General features: G+C 36.6%; 1 long non-coding RNA gene across 1 annotated transcript in view; it reads right to left on the bottom strand.

Moving 5' to 3' along the window:
- The window catches only part of LOC149797296 (uncharacterized), a 32,089-nt gene extending 16,369 nt beyond the window's left edge, over positions 1–15,720 (bottom strand). Inside the window, exons 1-3 of the long non-coding RNA XR_016421508.1 lie at positions 15,548–15,720; positions 10,528–10,591; positions 8,213–8,291 (exon numbers count right to left, since the gene is read on the bottom strand). This is a non-coding gene — a long non-coding RNA (uncharacterized LOC149797296). The remainder of the gene's footprint in view (positions 1–8,212; positions 8,292–10,527; positions 10,592–15,547) is intronic.
- Positions 15,721–16,709: the final 989 nt, after the last annotated feature.

The raw sequence follows: 16,709 nt of genomic DNA, 5'->3' as shown, positions 1-16,709 counted from the left end.
CTAAAGCGCTCTCCGTTACGGATCACTGCCATCTCACCTCTGCGTGGGTTCGAGTCTCGGATTCGGCCAATGTGGGTATGTGAGAAAGGTTCCCAGTAGTTTCTCGTGGGTCGGTGGTTCTTTTCGGGGTTTTCTCGGAATCTTCTTCCACCATTAATACTGGCCTCCATGTATAGCCTATCGTGTGCTGAAAAAAATGGCGTTAAACACAACAACAACAACAGATTACATTCGCCTACCTTTCCAAAGTGAGAGACATTTCTTCACATGTCATTGCCTTTGTTAAATTCGGTTTCATTGGTTAGTTATCGTTAATCTTTAATTTATTTATGCATTTCCTTTTGATAGAAGATTTAAGGCTTTCTAGTGTTGTAACGGTATGTATGTTGTTTAGTCTGTTGATGAAATTATCTATAGCAAAGTGCTTAAGATTTTTCAGTTTTTTTTATTTTTATTTCAAGCCCTACAAAAGGAGACCAAGTTTGTCTTGAAAGAGGATTGAAACTCTAAATTACACGGGCGTGAAGGAAAACATCGTTGTGTTCATTCTAATCATGCTTGCCGTATCTCTTTGTGTTTTAGAGGTCATATTTCTTCTTAAGTAAATACACGCATCAATAGACAGACAGATTGGGTCATCATCCTTGAGGTTCATTGTACTTTCGGTTCTTTACTTCATACAAACCCCAGATTTATTAGTTTGAAGAAAAAAAAGATAACATGCCCCTCAATACTGTAACACGTCTGTTCTGACTCTACCGATGTGAGTGTGAGTGTTTATGTTAAAATGTTTAAGTAAGATATAAAAAAATGGTCAGCTTTAAAACGCGAACCAATACTGTGACGCTCAGTATTTTGATGTGGTAAGAAGAAATGGTACAATACACAAAGAGGGCTTGTAAGTTCACATTCCAGTCTGTCTGCACTGTAATGGTAACAACGCAAGAGCATAGGGATTATTATGCCACACAGTCCTAGAACAAAACAATGCATCATCCACTGTAAGCCATTTCATTGGCTATACTTATTTTCTTGCCGCGTTCACTTCGAATTGACTTGAGTAGCTATTCACACAGTGACGAGAATGGACATGCTTTACTGGGTCTATCCTATAGGCGATTTATATACAAAAATATTTAAAAAAATTAAACTAATGCACGAACAATGGTACCGTGGGCGATCCCATTGAAATTGTGTCCGTCTTATTGCAAAAATACATCAACATTTAATTTAACCGTGCAGATCGCTAGAACAAACCTCTAATAATAAACATTTTGAAAAGTGTTGTGTGACACTGATCGCCATTGTCGCTTGGAGTCTGCTTTCTTCTTCGAAAAGAGATCGTTTCGTCTTGACTATAAAAATTTAATTTGACTAGGTTTTACGCACTACTTGAACTCATACATTTCACGTTGTAGGTGTAAGCCGTCGTTCTCAGTTTTCTGGAAGTTCGTTTTTGCGTTTCTCAGATGTGATACTATTTTTTATGGACCGAACGAAATTTCTTTTGGCGTGAATCAGGACTCGTGGTTTTGTGGCAAAAATGGAGAGCATTGATTAAAGCTCAGTTATGTCATCTTCGAAATCGCTGACACGGATCTGAGCTAACACTTCAGGTCTTGTGTGAGGCGACACGGCACGTCATTGCCTTTTACTTTCTCAATGAAATCGTTTCATCTTATTGCAAAATTACATTTGACTAGGTTTCATACGCAGCAGGTCCCTGTATATAAGTAGAGTGTCTTAGCGTCAAAGTATTCATTCCACTCTCAAACGATCAAGAAGATGGAAGAGTCAGCACAGATCGACCTGCTGGCCAAATATATGCTAAAAGTCATACGAAAGCATAATTCACAGGCGACAGTGGCAAACAAACTTACTCTTTTGGTCGTTGATTTGATGAGAGTCATACGAAAGTGTGTAAGTGCTGATGAAGTATGCTATATCTGCAAAGGTAAATGGGTATTTGTCTCCAGAATACCTGCTTCGTCTAAGAAAGAGAGACAAAAGTCAAGATACCTAATATCGTTGTCAGGAGAAAGGACACTGGGATTCAGAGTGCCCTAAGAGAAAAGAGAAGAAACAGAAACAAGACGAAAAAGAGAAGAGGGATTCAGAAGAAGAAGAAATTGAAGATGAGGAAGAACTTGTGCCAGTAAAGACATGGAAATGGAAAAATTGACAATGTGAGCCGATGCGTTGGCCCTGATGTGAAATTTCATACTACCTTCTAAAAGAGAATAGACCAGAAAGAAAACGTAAGTATCACTTGGTCTTGACATTGTATAATAAGGATGGCGTGTTTTGTTTTCACTCACACTTTATGAAATTGTGCTCTTTCGCCTCTCTCTATCCCTCTGGATCATGTTTTAGTTAGAATTGAAATGGAAGGATGTTTTCCTTCACGCACGCTCTTTAGGCATGCAAGTCGGTAAACAATAGTCAGTCTATTCATCCATTATTTTGTGTCTTGATGTTTCCTAAATCACACACTGATGCCATAAAATAACGGGTTAAATGGGTTTTATAGTGTTGGGGGTGGGGTGTAGGTGTTTGGCAGAGTTGGTCATTGCAGGTGAGGGCTTAGGTGCTTTCAAAAACCTTTTTCTTCTTCACTCTGTGTTGATGGAATATAATGGGTTATTTTCTTCACTCTCTGTTGACAGTATATATAAAGGGTTATTTCTTCACTCCGTGTGGATATTGTATAATGGTTTTCTTCTTCTTTCCTCTGTGGTGTGCGTGTGTGTGTGTGTGTGTGTTTGTGTTTGTGTGTGTGTGTGTGTTCGCGTACGTTGTGTAGATCGTATATTTGGTTGTTTTTCTTTTCTTCTTCCTCCCGAGTGTGGATAGTATATTTGGGGTTTGTATGCGTTAGCGACGTTGTGTGGGTTCGCGTACTTTTGTGTGGATAGTATATTTGGGGTTTGTATGCGTTAGCGACGTTGTGTGGATAGCATGTTTGGGGTTTGTATGCGTTAGCGACGTTGTGTGGATAGTATATTTGGGGTTTGTATGCGTTAGCGTACGTTTGTATAGATAGTATATTTGGGGATTTTATGCGTTCGCGTACGTTTGTGTGGATAGTATATTTGGGGTTTGTACGCGTTAGTGTCGTTGTGTGGATAGTATATTTGGGGTTTGTATGCGTTAGCGTACGTTGGTATAGATAGTATATTTGGGGTTTGTATGCGTTAGCGTACGTTTGTATGGATAGTATATTTTGATTTTGGTTTTATTCTTCGATCTGTGTGTGTGTGTGTGTGTGTGTGTTAGTGTAAGAACGTCTGGATAGTATATTTGTTGGTTTTTTTCCTCTTCCCTGTGTGAATAGTATATTTTGGGTTTGTTTTTTCTTCTTCCCTCTGTGGTGTGCGTGTGTGTGTGTGTGTGTGTGTGTGCATTGGTCTCTGTTTGTCCCTATAAAACTCCCTTTATCCCTATCAAATACATTCTACCTACCTACCTACAGTAGCGCGTATTCAGGTCAGCCACTTGCAACACTGTTGCCATTTATCCCTAGTGTTCAGTACAGTGACGTCACTGACGCTGGAAATTTTAAGACTATAAATATGGACTTGGGGATTTCCATAGGTTGTAGCTATACATATGTACTAGAGTTCATAAACAGGAACGTCACTCAAGTTGAGGCTATAAAAAGATAGTGGGATTTTCCAAAGGAATAACCCACAAGTTGGAGATATAAATATATAGTGGGATTTGATATGAATTTAAGCTGATTATAGCTATAAATAGAAACATTGGTGTTTATCCACGATATAATATTAAGGATATATTAACATAAAACCAAAGGCCCTATTCAGTGTGTGTGTGTGTGTGTGTGTGTGTTTTATATCCCTCTCCCCTGTTCCATTTCCATAGACCCATCAGGTCGGGACCCTATTAAAATAGGGTCCCGACCATGTTCCATTTTCCCTTGTCGCTCAACAGTCCCAAAATATGTTCCCCATGTTAAATTCCCCTTGTCGCTCAACAGTCCCACGATTTATTCCCTATGTTAAATTCCCATTGTCGCCAGGGTACAAACTTATTTCTCTAATGTTAAATTTTCCATTGTCGCCAGGGTACAACCCCCCTATTTTAACATTAAAGTCCCATTGTCGCTAGGGTATCCCCATTCACTACTCATTATCCTGACACCAGGCCGACCAGTCCTAACACTAACCTCTTAATGCTGAACGCCAAGCGAGGCAGCTGTTAGTATCATTTTTGTAAGTCTCTGGTATGACTCAGTCGGGGATCGAACCCACGACCTCCCGCATTAGAGGCCGACGCTCTAACCACTAGGCCACCGGAGCGGTATTAAGAAGAAGAAATCCATGGTGGAAGTCTGGAGGGGTGACACCATGAGTTTACCGCACTGGGTGACACCAACCCAAGCGACGCCGCTGTTACCGACCTAGGACAACCCCAAACACCTATGCTGATATTCTTATAGAGTAAACATATTCCTCAGCAGTTGCTCTAGTATAAGTACACAAAGGAAACTAAATGTGTCTAAGCATAACTCAGAAATATTATTGTTGTGTTCTGCTTCCTTTTGTCCATCTGGATCCTTCTGACTTGTGCGTAAAGAAAAATGATGAAACGTGTATACGAGTGCTTGTGCTTTGATGCATCACTACTATCAACATTGATGTCATTCGATTTCTGCATCTGTTGAAAGCAGCTCAGACAGAGAATGGAAGTATACTGTATTATGCATTAGGTTGGAATGAGGGTGTCTTGGGTATATGGATGAAGATATATATTTTAATACAAAAGATCTAATCAAAAGTGGACATGGAAGGGATTAAAATTTCGTACAAATCAAACACAAACAAGAACTACAACAGGTAGAAAAACAAGTCTTACTTTCATATAATATAAATGTTATTATCTGTTCAACTGCAAATTTAAAGGCTTAAAGACAAATTCAATCTTAGTCATTTGTGTGTTTAATTACAATCAATTAACTGCAAAAAAGCAAACAAATATACATCTACAGATAAAAAAAGCTAATTAATTCCGGAAAGATGTCAAGTAGAATGTATAACTTACATCTAGATACTTCAATTTATGGGAGTTTAAGTAACTATCCGCCTTCCTTTGGTTACTATTTTGTTTTGTTTTACAGAAGCTCTGAGTTAATAAACTGAGGATTCCAATGTCATAAACTATTATTTTACATTGCTATATATAAAGGCTGTAATATTCTTCCAGTTATGGTTACATTTTTCTGTCTTTAAAATAATGTCGCTAAAAAAAATGTTTTCCATTTGCAATACCCTGTATCCTGCTGGGACAGGATATCTGCATACTTCGCATCAACATTCAAGGTCACAAATCTTGTAGTATTGGTAATACCTGATGGTTGAAATTAAAAGGTTCAAGTGTTCTAATGCTACAGAATAATAGTTTAAAAGAAGAACATGGCAAATTCCAACTTGTTATAAATTGTCGATTTTTATTTAAATTTAATAGTCTGAAGTATGTTGTTTTTATAAATAAAAAAAAAGAATAATGTATTGGGATTTATGTTCATGTACAAAAATCTTTAGAAAGCATTCAAGATGACTTTTTGTCTGTTTGGTGCTTAATGGTACATTGATACATCTAATTAATATCATGATTGGGTGATTGGAGTAAAGTCCCTTGCCCAAGGACACTTCATCCAGCTTGTGCATCCCCAGCAGCTCCTTTAGAAACCATGGTATATAAATTTACCTTACTTTTTGTATATAGAAAAATAATTTTGAGTGATAATTGGCTAAAGAGAGTTATTTTTGTTTTCTCTTTAAAGAAAGTAGTCATCTTTTACAATTGAAAATTTGACATAAGTTTTTGCAATAAACATTATAGAAGCTGATACAATAAAAATAATGAGAATGATTATAATGAGAGAAATTGCATACGTTTTCATTTTGTTTCCACTTCAAAGTAAATTATTTTTTTAACCTTGAACTAGCTAACTCTATCAATGAAACAAACCTTCGATATTTTGATCCATCATGCAAAACAATATACGTTTCATAATGCATGACACCTAGCTTATATACTATTTATGTATGGTCATTTATACAAAGGGTCATAACTATTATATATTTATAGGATTTTTGTTGCTGAAAGATCATATCAAAATTTTCAAAAGATTATTGTCAGTTCTTCGGTGGCAGCACTATATGTCAAAAAATGGATACACAAATTTTGTTATAATATAGCTCATGGAGAACAACAACTAAAACAACAACCGCTACTATTATTATGACTAATACTACTACTTCTGATGATGGTACTACTATTATAATGATCACTACTGCAGCAAGCAAAACAAACAAGTACTGATTCAAGAAACAACAGAAAATAAGAGTTCCGCCGAAAAGCAGCACGCTTCATTATTTTCTTCTTAGTTTTGCATGCAATTCTCCTCAGCACATAATTCCACTTTTTATATATCTTCTATGCTTGCTTCCTGTGTCAAATCAGTACTAAATAACTATTTTATCCATCCAGATGTGTTCCCGTTTCAGCATCTTTTTGTAACTGCACTCTTAAGGATTATGCCCATGGGTCGACACAAATATTGTTTAGTATTTGTTTGAGGGGGAGTTGCATAAACAAGTTGGTAGGAGATCTGTGGCAAAGCACATGGAAGCTTCCTCATTTTAATAGCTACCAGAACATAATAGTAACTATCTAATATTGAAAAAAACTTACTCTAGGAAACATTCCATTTGGCCCAGGCTCTTTTTAGGGGAATGGGTGGGGTAGGGCTGCACACGCTTTGCCGCATTCTCCTCCCAACGCCCCGTATCAAAACCTATTTTTGTTCTTTTGACATCACTAACACGATCAAAAATCTGATTGTTATCTGACCATGCCCAGTCCTACCATGTTGCCCTTATATTTGCATGGTTTATTCCATATATTGCTTTAGAAACTTTAATCCCCACGGCAGGTATAAAACTGCAAACACTTCAATCATCTCCGTGAAATCTTTGGTATGCCTGCTCTGGCTTGCATTGAAATGCATGATTCTTTGCAGTTTGATTTTAGACGTCATTAATTAGCGCCATCCTAAATGCTACCCATTGATTCTCATGGATTTTCTATTTGATTTACTTCCATGTTGGAAATGCTACCCAATGATTCTCATGGATTTTCTATTTGATTTACTTCCATTTTGGAAATGCTTGCTCTTTATTTCATATTAAGTTGTAATGTTTACTTATTAAGGCCTAGGTCATTATAATCATCGGACGCAGATAGACTGTATGGTTCTTCTTCATATGTTATATGTTTTGTACATTATCTTCATTACAGCAAGAGTCTCTTTCAGTAGTTGCAGGATAGGATTAAGTAATTATATTTTTCTTAACCTTTGTAGGAAGTCAGGGTAGTTCTGTTGGTAGAGCACTGGATTCATAATTGAAGGGTCGCCGGTTTGATACCCACCCAGGTCAAACCATGTCTGCTGCTTCTGTGTGTTCATGGTAAAGGCACATAGCTCCTACGTTCTGGGTGAGATATAGCCAATAAATCTGTTAAAAATGCCATTACCACAACCCTACTCCAATCCCCCAAAAACAATAATCATATTTGTAATCAGGGACATTTTGTCATCTTATATTATTATTCCTTAATCACCATCCATACCACCACCACTGCAATCATTAATCCTCCTCCTTGTTATCATCACGATCATCAACCCTTGTTTAATGTATGTAACCTCGATTTCAGTAGAAGAAAATAATTAGTGTGTGTGTGTGTGTGTGTGTGTGTGTGTGTGTTGTGATTAGGATTTTTAACGTACCTTTACCAATTTTTTAATCATGTCGCTACGATGTCTGCATTGTGGCAGTTTATAGTGATGTCTCGCACTGGGGCATCATGCTGCAGACACGTAACATGATGTCCCACCCAGTCACATTATCCTGACACTAGGCCGACCAGTCCTAACACTGACCTCTCAATGCTGATCGCCTAGCGAGGCAGCGGTTAGTACCATTTTTGTAAGTCTTTGGTATGACTCTGCCGGGGTTCGAACCCACGACCTCCCGCTTCCGAGGCGGACGCTCTAACCACTAGGCCACCGGAGCGGTGAAAATAATTAGAGGAACAACATATGTTTGAAACCTATTCAAAAACATCACCATGTCACAACATTGCATAAGAAAGAAATTAAAATTGCATAATACCAAAAAGTACTCACCTCGCAGCAGAGGTTCTCTTTCACTTAATTCAGCCATGCTAGATGGTGGTTTGATCTGTCGGTATCAGTCTGCTGCAACCTGCAAAGTCCAAAATGACTCCTGTGATTTATTGCATGTTCGAGATTGGACTACTAAGAAAATTATCATGTTCGACCAAAATAGAGCTAGTTATGAAAAGAATCTTTATGTTGTTTCTACAACAAAGTTTGTCACTTAGGAATGTATACAAAATATGACCGAACGGATAAAAGAAAGAAGGAAATAAAAAAAGAATTATTATTATTATTATTATTATTATTATTATTAAATGATAAAAGACAGTAAATGCATGAAATTATGTTGTCTGTATTATACATGTCCATGCAATATTCTTAAATAATGTATATTTTGTACCAAAGGGGTAGGGTGGAAACTGATCGCTATTTGTAAACTTGCATTTTTCTGTATATTGTATGTTTTTCTTACCATCAGACATGTTATACCTGTCCCTGCAGTTGTTACATTAAGTGATGTTGTTGTTGTGAACAGTGTATATTATTATTATTATAAGTAGTAGTAGTAGTAGTAGCAGTAATTGTTGCAAGAACAATAAAACAGCTGTTAATTTTTGCAGTGAAAATAAAACTTAAAAGTTATATCTCTTTAAATGAGATTTGCTTTCTTTGAGAGAGATCCCATTCTGCCAACATTCTGTGAAGAAGCCATATGCATTTTGTTTTAATAATAATAATAATAATAATAATAAAATCAGATTGTCTAAAATTAGCGCCTGACACTTTGGTGCGGTATTGAAAGCACAATTCAAAACACGTGCAGGTCTAGAAAATGCCACGGCTCATATCCTTTCCTCTACAAAGAAGCTGACATCCAGGTTTCATCTATACTGATAAAGATAGGTTTGATCATGAGCACTCAGAAATTTTAAGTTATTGAATTTTTAATATCATGGTGTTTGTATACGTTCACTATGGGAACTGAATTAGTACCGTTTGTCCTAAAGACCCCAAGACTACTCCAAGACTCGGGGCCCTAAGGTACCCCAAACCTAACCCAAAACACCAGATGACTGTCCCAAAACACCCTCAGCTGCCCAGGATACATGTATACAATTACATAAATAAAAACGTGATTAGGTTTACGTGAGAAAAAAAATGTAAACATTCTACAATGTATAATTTATTAGTAATATCTCTAGAGTTTTTCCCTTTGTCGGTAATTGCAAAGGGAAAGAAATCTTCCACTCTTAATACAGGCCAGGCAAGAAGCATGAGAAATTTAAAGAAATAACACTGTAAACAAAATACATTGAAATACGATGCAGTTCGTGTCTGATATATTTATAATAACTTAACTAAGTATGCTACTTTTGCAGCATTCTCTCTCTCTCTCTCTTTCTCTCTCTCTCGGATGGCAGATAATGACACAATTCTTCTAGGTAATTAAAACTGAACAAATTCTATGGAAACCACCTTAAATGTGTGTGTGTGTGTGTGTGTATGTGTGTGTGTGTGTAATAAAAAGGAAGAAAAATAAAGAAAAGAAAAAAACACAAAATCAACATAGATTAAAAGGGCCACAGAAAGAGTGTGTAATCTGTTCTTTAGGAAGTTTGCAAATCCGCAAAACAAAACGGGTTACATGAAGTACATGTACTCTGCGCCGACATCTTTCAGGTGCATTGCACATGCTCCATTACAAAATAAAGAAATACAAACAAGTTTATGTAGTATTCATCATAGATAATATTATTTATCGTATGACCTATTCACCATCAAATACATCTGCCACTGTGCTGGAAACCTGTGTATTTTTTCAGTTTTTCCTTTTATGGCTAAATTTACCGCTCCCTCAAAAACTCGCCAACCCGCTTAAAACATTGGGTTAGGCGTTTATCCCATAAATTCTTAAAACTAAAAAATATCACTCAAAATTTTCCTCGTTTACTAGTTTAACTGAAATTTAGCTGGGGAGGGGGGAATTGTACATAAAACTATAGTTTTACTTTTGCATTTAATATTATAATGAATGTGTGATCAAAGCAAGCTTATATTATCAGTACTCAAAGAAAACACATTTTTAGACACGGGCCCAGGGCAAGTGACTTTAAAAATATCACAAGCCATGACTCAACTTCCACAAGCCTCACTGGTTTAAATGAAGTAAAAGGTACGTTGTAAATGATATTTTCAAATAGACATGACTTTGAAAATTGCTTTGTGGTGCATACTTATATTGCAGCAGTGCATGTATCTAGTATACTTGTTACATGTTTTATACATCAAGGTATCAGTTCAAACAGAATGTTTAGATTTACCTCTGAATTGCTGATGCCAGTCTACTACTGGAAAGTTGTATGAAATTCAACGCTTTCTTCTTTTCTAAAAAGACAAGAAAAAATTCAACTTCATTTAAAGCTGGTTGCTTGTCTGTGACAATTAAAACTTTAATTCTAGCAAGTATAGTTTAATTTCTATCCAAATTGAGCAATAGGGTAGCTTGATGAATATATATATATATATATATATATATATATATATATATATATATATATATATATATATATATTCAATTTTGCAAGACTTTACATACAAAAAAAGAGTTTATGTTATCTATCACATTTGCTTCCGTAGGCGGTTCACGTTTGGTATCACTTTCAGTAGAACATAGACTTGTAGTGATAATTACGTTCAATCTTTGCTCTAGCAACATCCTAACACACCTTTAACAACTTAAGTTTAGCACAACACTGTATAAATTTCAAATCCTGCCTAGTTTTCGCTGACTCCTGAGGGTAGCTGCTTACAATAAAGTTGCCACCGAATTTAGCAAACATAAACCACCTAATATCTAGAATACCTGCATGAAATTGATGAAAAGACGACTTATCCTAGAAACTGCGAGTTTAACATTCATTATGAATTTAATTCGTTGACAGATGAGATGGAAGTACAGAGTTTACACACTTTGACCTTGTACATTTGCATCTAGAGTCACTGCGCAATCTCGCTGTCAAAATGTTCATGACATTCTGAGGTTGGATAAACACGTGATATCAAAAACAAACCGTCAACAATTTTGAAACCCTTACCAATACTGTTGTACAAAATGCTTTAAAATATTAAATGAAAGGTGCATAATATTTGCAAATAGTTTTTAAAGAAACGAAAGAACATGGAATTCAACATATTCAAACCGATAACAATGACCAGAAATTTATAACTGTCGCAGCGACGTTCAGATTCTTTAAGGAAAGAGCAATAAAAACGCAATATTTATTGTTGCTGCTATTACGTGACTCACGCAATGACATGTGCTCTCTGCGTGATGAATCTGGGAGTGAGGTTTTTAGGTCTGCCTTAAGATAGTAACGTACAGTAATGGAGATGATATACAGTAATGTTAAAGAATTTTAAAAAATGGACCAAGAAATCAGTCATTTTGGTAATACAATATTTATTACGGATTTTGTTGGAAACTGAATTTTCTTCATGTTTCTCTTCATCCATTGACTTTAATGTAAGATTTGACGATGCTGGTGCAGTACAGTAATGGAACACTACTCGAACATAATAAGATAGACAATAACATGGTAGCAAATACAGTTTTTCCCAGTTAGGAGTAATTGTTTTTATTTTTTACAAAAAAAAGTTATGTTTAAGTGATGCTAGGAAATATATTAATGCAAAAAATACTACAGTAATGGATTAATGAAATTTAAAATTCTATAGCATGAACTCAATCGTATAAAAGTCAGATTTTCACTGTCCTAGGTAAAAATCTAACAGCGAATGCTTAGGGGTCATGTTCTGTTGATCTTTAAATCAGCCAATTGAAATGCTGCTATCAAAAATCTGAAAGTGAATCAAATCGTTCGTCAAACATTGATGATCATCAAGCACAATGCTCAGTCTCCCAAACTCGAAGGTACCATACTTCTTCTGAATGGCTGATACATTTAGCGATTCTGATAATAACATAGGTCACCAGAACATGACCCGTAAGCGGCTGCTGTCATATCTTCACCTGATGCAGTGGCTATCTGATCTTAATCATACATGAACTTTAATATGAAAATCGGGCTGCTATATTATTTTATCGTTGTTATTTAATTAAATGTTGGTATTCTCTACAATGGAGAATATATGATACTGTATAACAAAGTCTACTTCATAACTGTTCCGTCAGAGGTACAACCTTTACAACAATGAAGATAATGATGTTTAATAAATACCAACCCACTTCTATGAAAACGTGGGGGTTGACCATATTTTGCCAGTTATTGTACATTTGAGGCTGTATCATCTAAAGTTCCATTTACAATCGATTTATTGATGAATTGTACATTGATATAGACATATCGTTCTACACGACAGTCCAGATTTTGCAAAAGATTAATGATGCTTCACTTATGAATTCCTCACAGAGGGAAATACATTTGTTGAGGGAAGTGGCACTATCTCAGAAAATGATCCCCGTTTTGCGATAAGAGGATTTGATGAAGGTGATCCAGTTTCAAATTCAATCTTTTTGGAAGTAGAAACATAAAAGCACTTTCAGATCTTTATCTCACATTAGGCGAAAATTAGAAATCCAATGAATCAATAGAAAACGACACAGTTCAAAACAAGCGTTTTAAAAATGATGAAAGAATCAGGAGGACGATATACAAGGGAACTGACGACAACAAGCTGGTATTTTCATATGTGGCCAATACCAACTAGTTTATCACGTTAGCAGGAAACAGCTGCACACCAAATTTAACACGATGATTCTTCAACTAAGATTTTAAATTGTTTCAGGCGCAACTACCTTGTTTACACTTTGGGCCTTCACTGGACCTGCCCGCACCACCCCCGGGCAGTTGCGGGTGTTACTACACTTTGTCCAATGAATCAATTTCAAAGGGAATATTTTAGGTGACATAGTCCATAGACATTAATATAAGATTTGATGACGCTGGTGCAGTGCAGTAATGGAACACTACTCGAATATAATATGTCCAATATTTGTGAATTTATCGTTACCCTCACCCCTCATAGATGATACTGGAATGTCCAACTTAGTATGTTTAATGTGCTAAAACAGTCATTACTCTCGTACACAAGGGTTGATATTTTTGGCTAAATCTTTGGAAAAATGAAGGATGTCATATATCACATTACATCAAATTTGACGTACAATATATCAAGGAATTCGTTGGAGAAGGAATGTTTGCGATAACATGGTGTGAAGTGTGCAAAATTAACAAAATATGTTTGTGTGCACACCTTTCCTTCGTCCTCGCCTATTAGTAAGAATATTTGTAGCAAAAAGATAATTCAGTGGCCGAGTTGCTGGTTAATATTGAACACAAGATAACGACTGTTGCAAATCAAACCGAAATTATTAGTATAGTTCTTATTGTATCGCTAACAAACATAACTTAAAAGGAAACATTTTTCGCCGGTTTGATTTCCTAACTTTCCCCAATGTGCGGTCATTTTGTTTTGATCACAACAAAATATGACGTAGCGTTCACCTGACTTTTTGTAGTAATGAGCCAGGCACGGAGCATGCGAAGCTAGGAACCAGATTATGTACATTTGTCGTCAATCGACAACTAAAGTCATAGAGAATGGTATGCAGACAAATTCAATGATACATAACCTTCCTATTGATTGCAGGTATGACTATACACGGTCGTTAGGTCTGCTAAGCACAGAACAAAGCGACTACCTTTGTCAGGTTTGCATGGTACAGAACAAAGCGGCAACCGTATCACTCCACCTCGCTGTGACTGCGAATTTCAACTTTCCTATAGACAATCAGTTCTAAACCTGCACACCAGCATAATGTCAATGTTTCAAATGGATTAAAAATGGTCCGAGGTATTTCCTACTAGCCTGCACGGAACCATTTCCAGACAAGTTTGATAATTACCAGATCAATGATGTAAATATTTGCACATGTATATATGCAATAGTCTGATAGCTGGCCAGAACGACAATGCAAACTTACATTTTAACAAATCTGTCAAGACTAGTTTCTTATCTGTATCGAATCCAGCTACAGGAGCTTCGTTTGCCTGAGTGCATCAGATGCATGGGAGTTGGATACATCTAAATATCCGGTAGCCACTGCTCCTTGTGAAAATCAGGTCTCGACAAAACCTATCCACTGCCTAAACCAGTCTGAACAATGAAAAAGCTATGGGGTGTTCTAATTATCATAACCAAATGATATACGACTAATGAGTTCGTGATCATTGGAAATAGAATATGGGCTTGCCAAACCTGTTCAGTTCCAGAACCAATCTCAACATCGAGAATGCTAGGAGGTGTTCTGAGTACAAGAACCGTCTGAACTGTGACTAATAAGCATATGATCAATGGATTGGGTTTGTGCCCTTGGAAAAACTTAACTTGCCCTGAAAATGGTCGGGTAGAAAATGGTTTTGAAACAGCTAGATTTTTAAGATAAAGACAGAATTAGAGAGAGTTTTAAACAACCAATGAGAGAGCTGCATTAATTTAGATGTAATCATATTTTCTTACATAACATTATTCTTTATCTTATCAATTGAAGTTCAAATGATCATGCATATTTAAATGTGTTGTTTATTTGAATTTCACCTTTTGCGTATTCCGTAATTTAACTGTCGGCATCGCTGACTGGGGGCTCGGAGCTTTGCATCTCTATCACTACTTCAATTTCTAACAAAACCGAGCCAGGGTGGGTCTACTGTAATAATTAAAGATGATACTGGGAGCACCCCATCCCAACCAATGGTAGTCCACGACGAGACCCCTTTACAATTTCAGTTCGTGAATTTGTAGTTACGCGAGGTGCCATTTGAGTGATTCCTTGGTAAACCCAAAATATTACCATGCAATCTGTATTGATTTCACATGTGTGAACTTGCATGCGCCTATGTCAAGAGAGGAGTGCCAGGAAAGGAGCGTGCGAAGCTGGGAATCAGACTGTAGTTTTGCCTCTTCAATAAACGAAGTAAAGGCATAAAGAATGTTATACTGACAATTTCAAACATACACAACCTTCGTGTCGATTGCAGGTATGACACTATACAAGGTCGTTAGGTTTACTAGAAAACGGCCACTGTGTGCCACCTCCGCGCGGTGAATGAGAATTTCTACTAATCGATAGGCGATGTGTTCAAAACCTACACACCAGCGTAATGTCAAAATATCCCCGATGGACTGAAAAGGGTCAGAGGTAACTCAAACAAACCTACACGGAACCATTTCCAAACAAGTTTGATAATAATCAAATCAGTGAGGTATATCTGTATGCATGCAAGTGTCTGGTTGTTGACAAAGACGACTATGCAAACTTACATTTTTTACAAATCTGTCAAGACTAGCTTCTTCTCTGTATGGAACCCAGGTACTTGAACTTCCGTTGCTTCAGTGCATCCGATGCATGGAAGTTGGATACACCTAAATATCCGGTAGTAACTAATTCTTGAGAGAACCAGGCCTCGCTGGAACCTAACCACTGCCAAAACCAGTCTGAACAGCGAGACTAGAACCATATGATATACGACTAATGAGCTCGTGATTAGTGGCGGTAATTATAACCTGGGCTTGCCAAAACCTGTCCAGTTCCAGAACCAATCTCAACAGTGAGAAAGCTACGAGGGGTTCCGATTACAAGAACCGCATAATCTATGACTAATACGCATATGATCAAAGTATTGGGTTTCTTTAAAGTTAACGTTATTTTAGCACATGATAGGCTTTACATGTTGGCCATTATATTTAACGGAGGAAGAATCTGGAAAGACACGAGCAGTACCACCTACCCAGGAAAAACATCTGGCTTTTACTCTCACATGCCAACGTTGGTCGAGCCGGGTGCCTCTAATTGTTCGTTGGTCACGATATGTCCCTCCAAGCCTTTGAAATGATGCATACATTTATGCATATGCACGGTTAAGTCATGCAAGACACTAGAAATTGAATATGTATGATTATGTTAATACACTCGCAATGTAAATTCCCATTTTGGGGATGTATTCACCTCTTATCTAAGAGAAGATAATATTTTACTATATTGCCTAGTTTTATTTGTGTTCATCACTTTCAAATACACTGTTACTCCACTTTGTTCAAGGAGACAATTTCAAAAGGAATATTTTTGGTGACATAGGCAGAAATGTAAACTATTTGCCAAATTGTCATTATCATTGGTATTTCCATGATAATATCCTTAATATCCTATATTTGCAAACTAATCATTATTGTCAAATTCTTCGTAGAAATCGGTTGATATTTTAGACCTAAATTTAGACAAAATGAATGGCGCCATGTATGATGTTACATCAATTTCGACGAAAAACATATCACTTAATCAGTTGAAGAAGGAATGCTTAAGACGGTAAGAAATGTGCAATATTAATAAAACATCGTTGTATGCACTCCTTCCCTTCGTCTTCGAAAACTAGTAAAAATATTTGTGAAAAAATAATTATATGGCCCAATTGCTAGTTAAGCTTGA

This window comes from Sinohyriopsis cumingii, chromosome 6, assembly GCF_028554795.1.
Source record: "Sinohyriopsis cumingii isolate HCF-2022 chromosome 6, ASM2855479v2, whole genome shotgun sequence".
Lineage (NCBI taxonomy): Eukaryota > Metazoa > Mollusca > Bivalvia > Unionida > Unionidae > Sinohyriopsis > Sinohyriopsis cumingii.
This window is presented reverse-complemented; position numbering and strand designations above follow the sequence as displayed.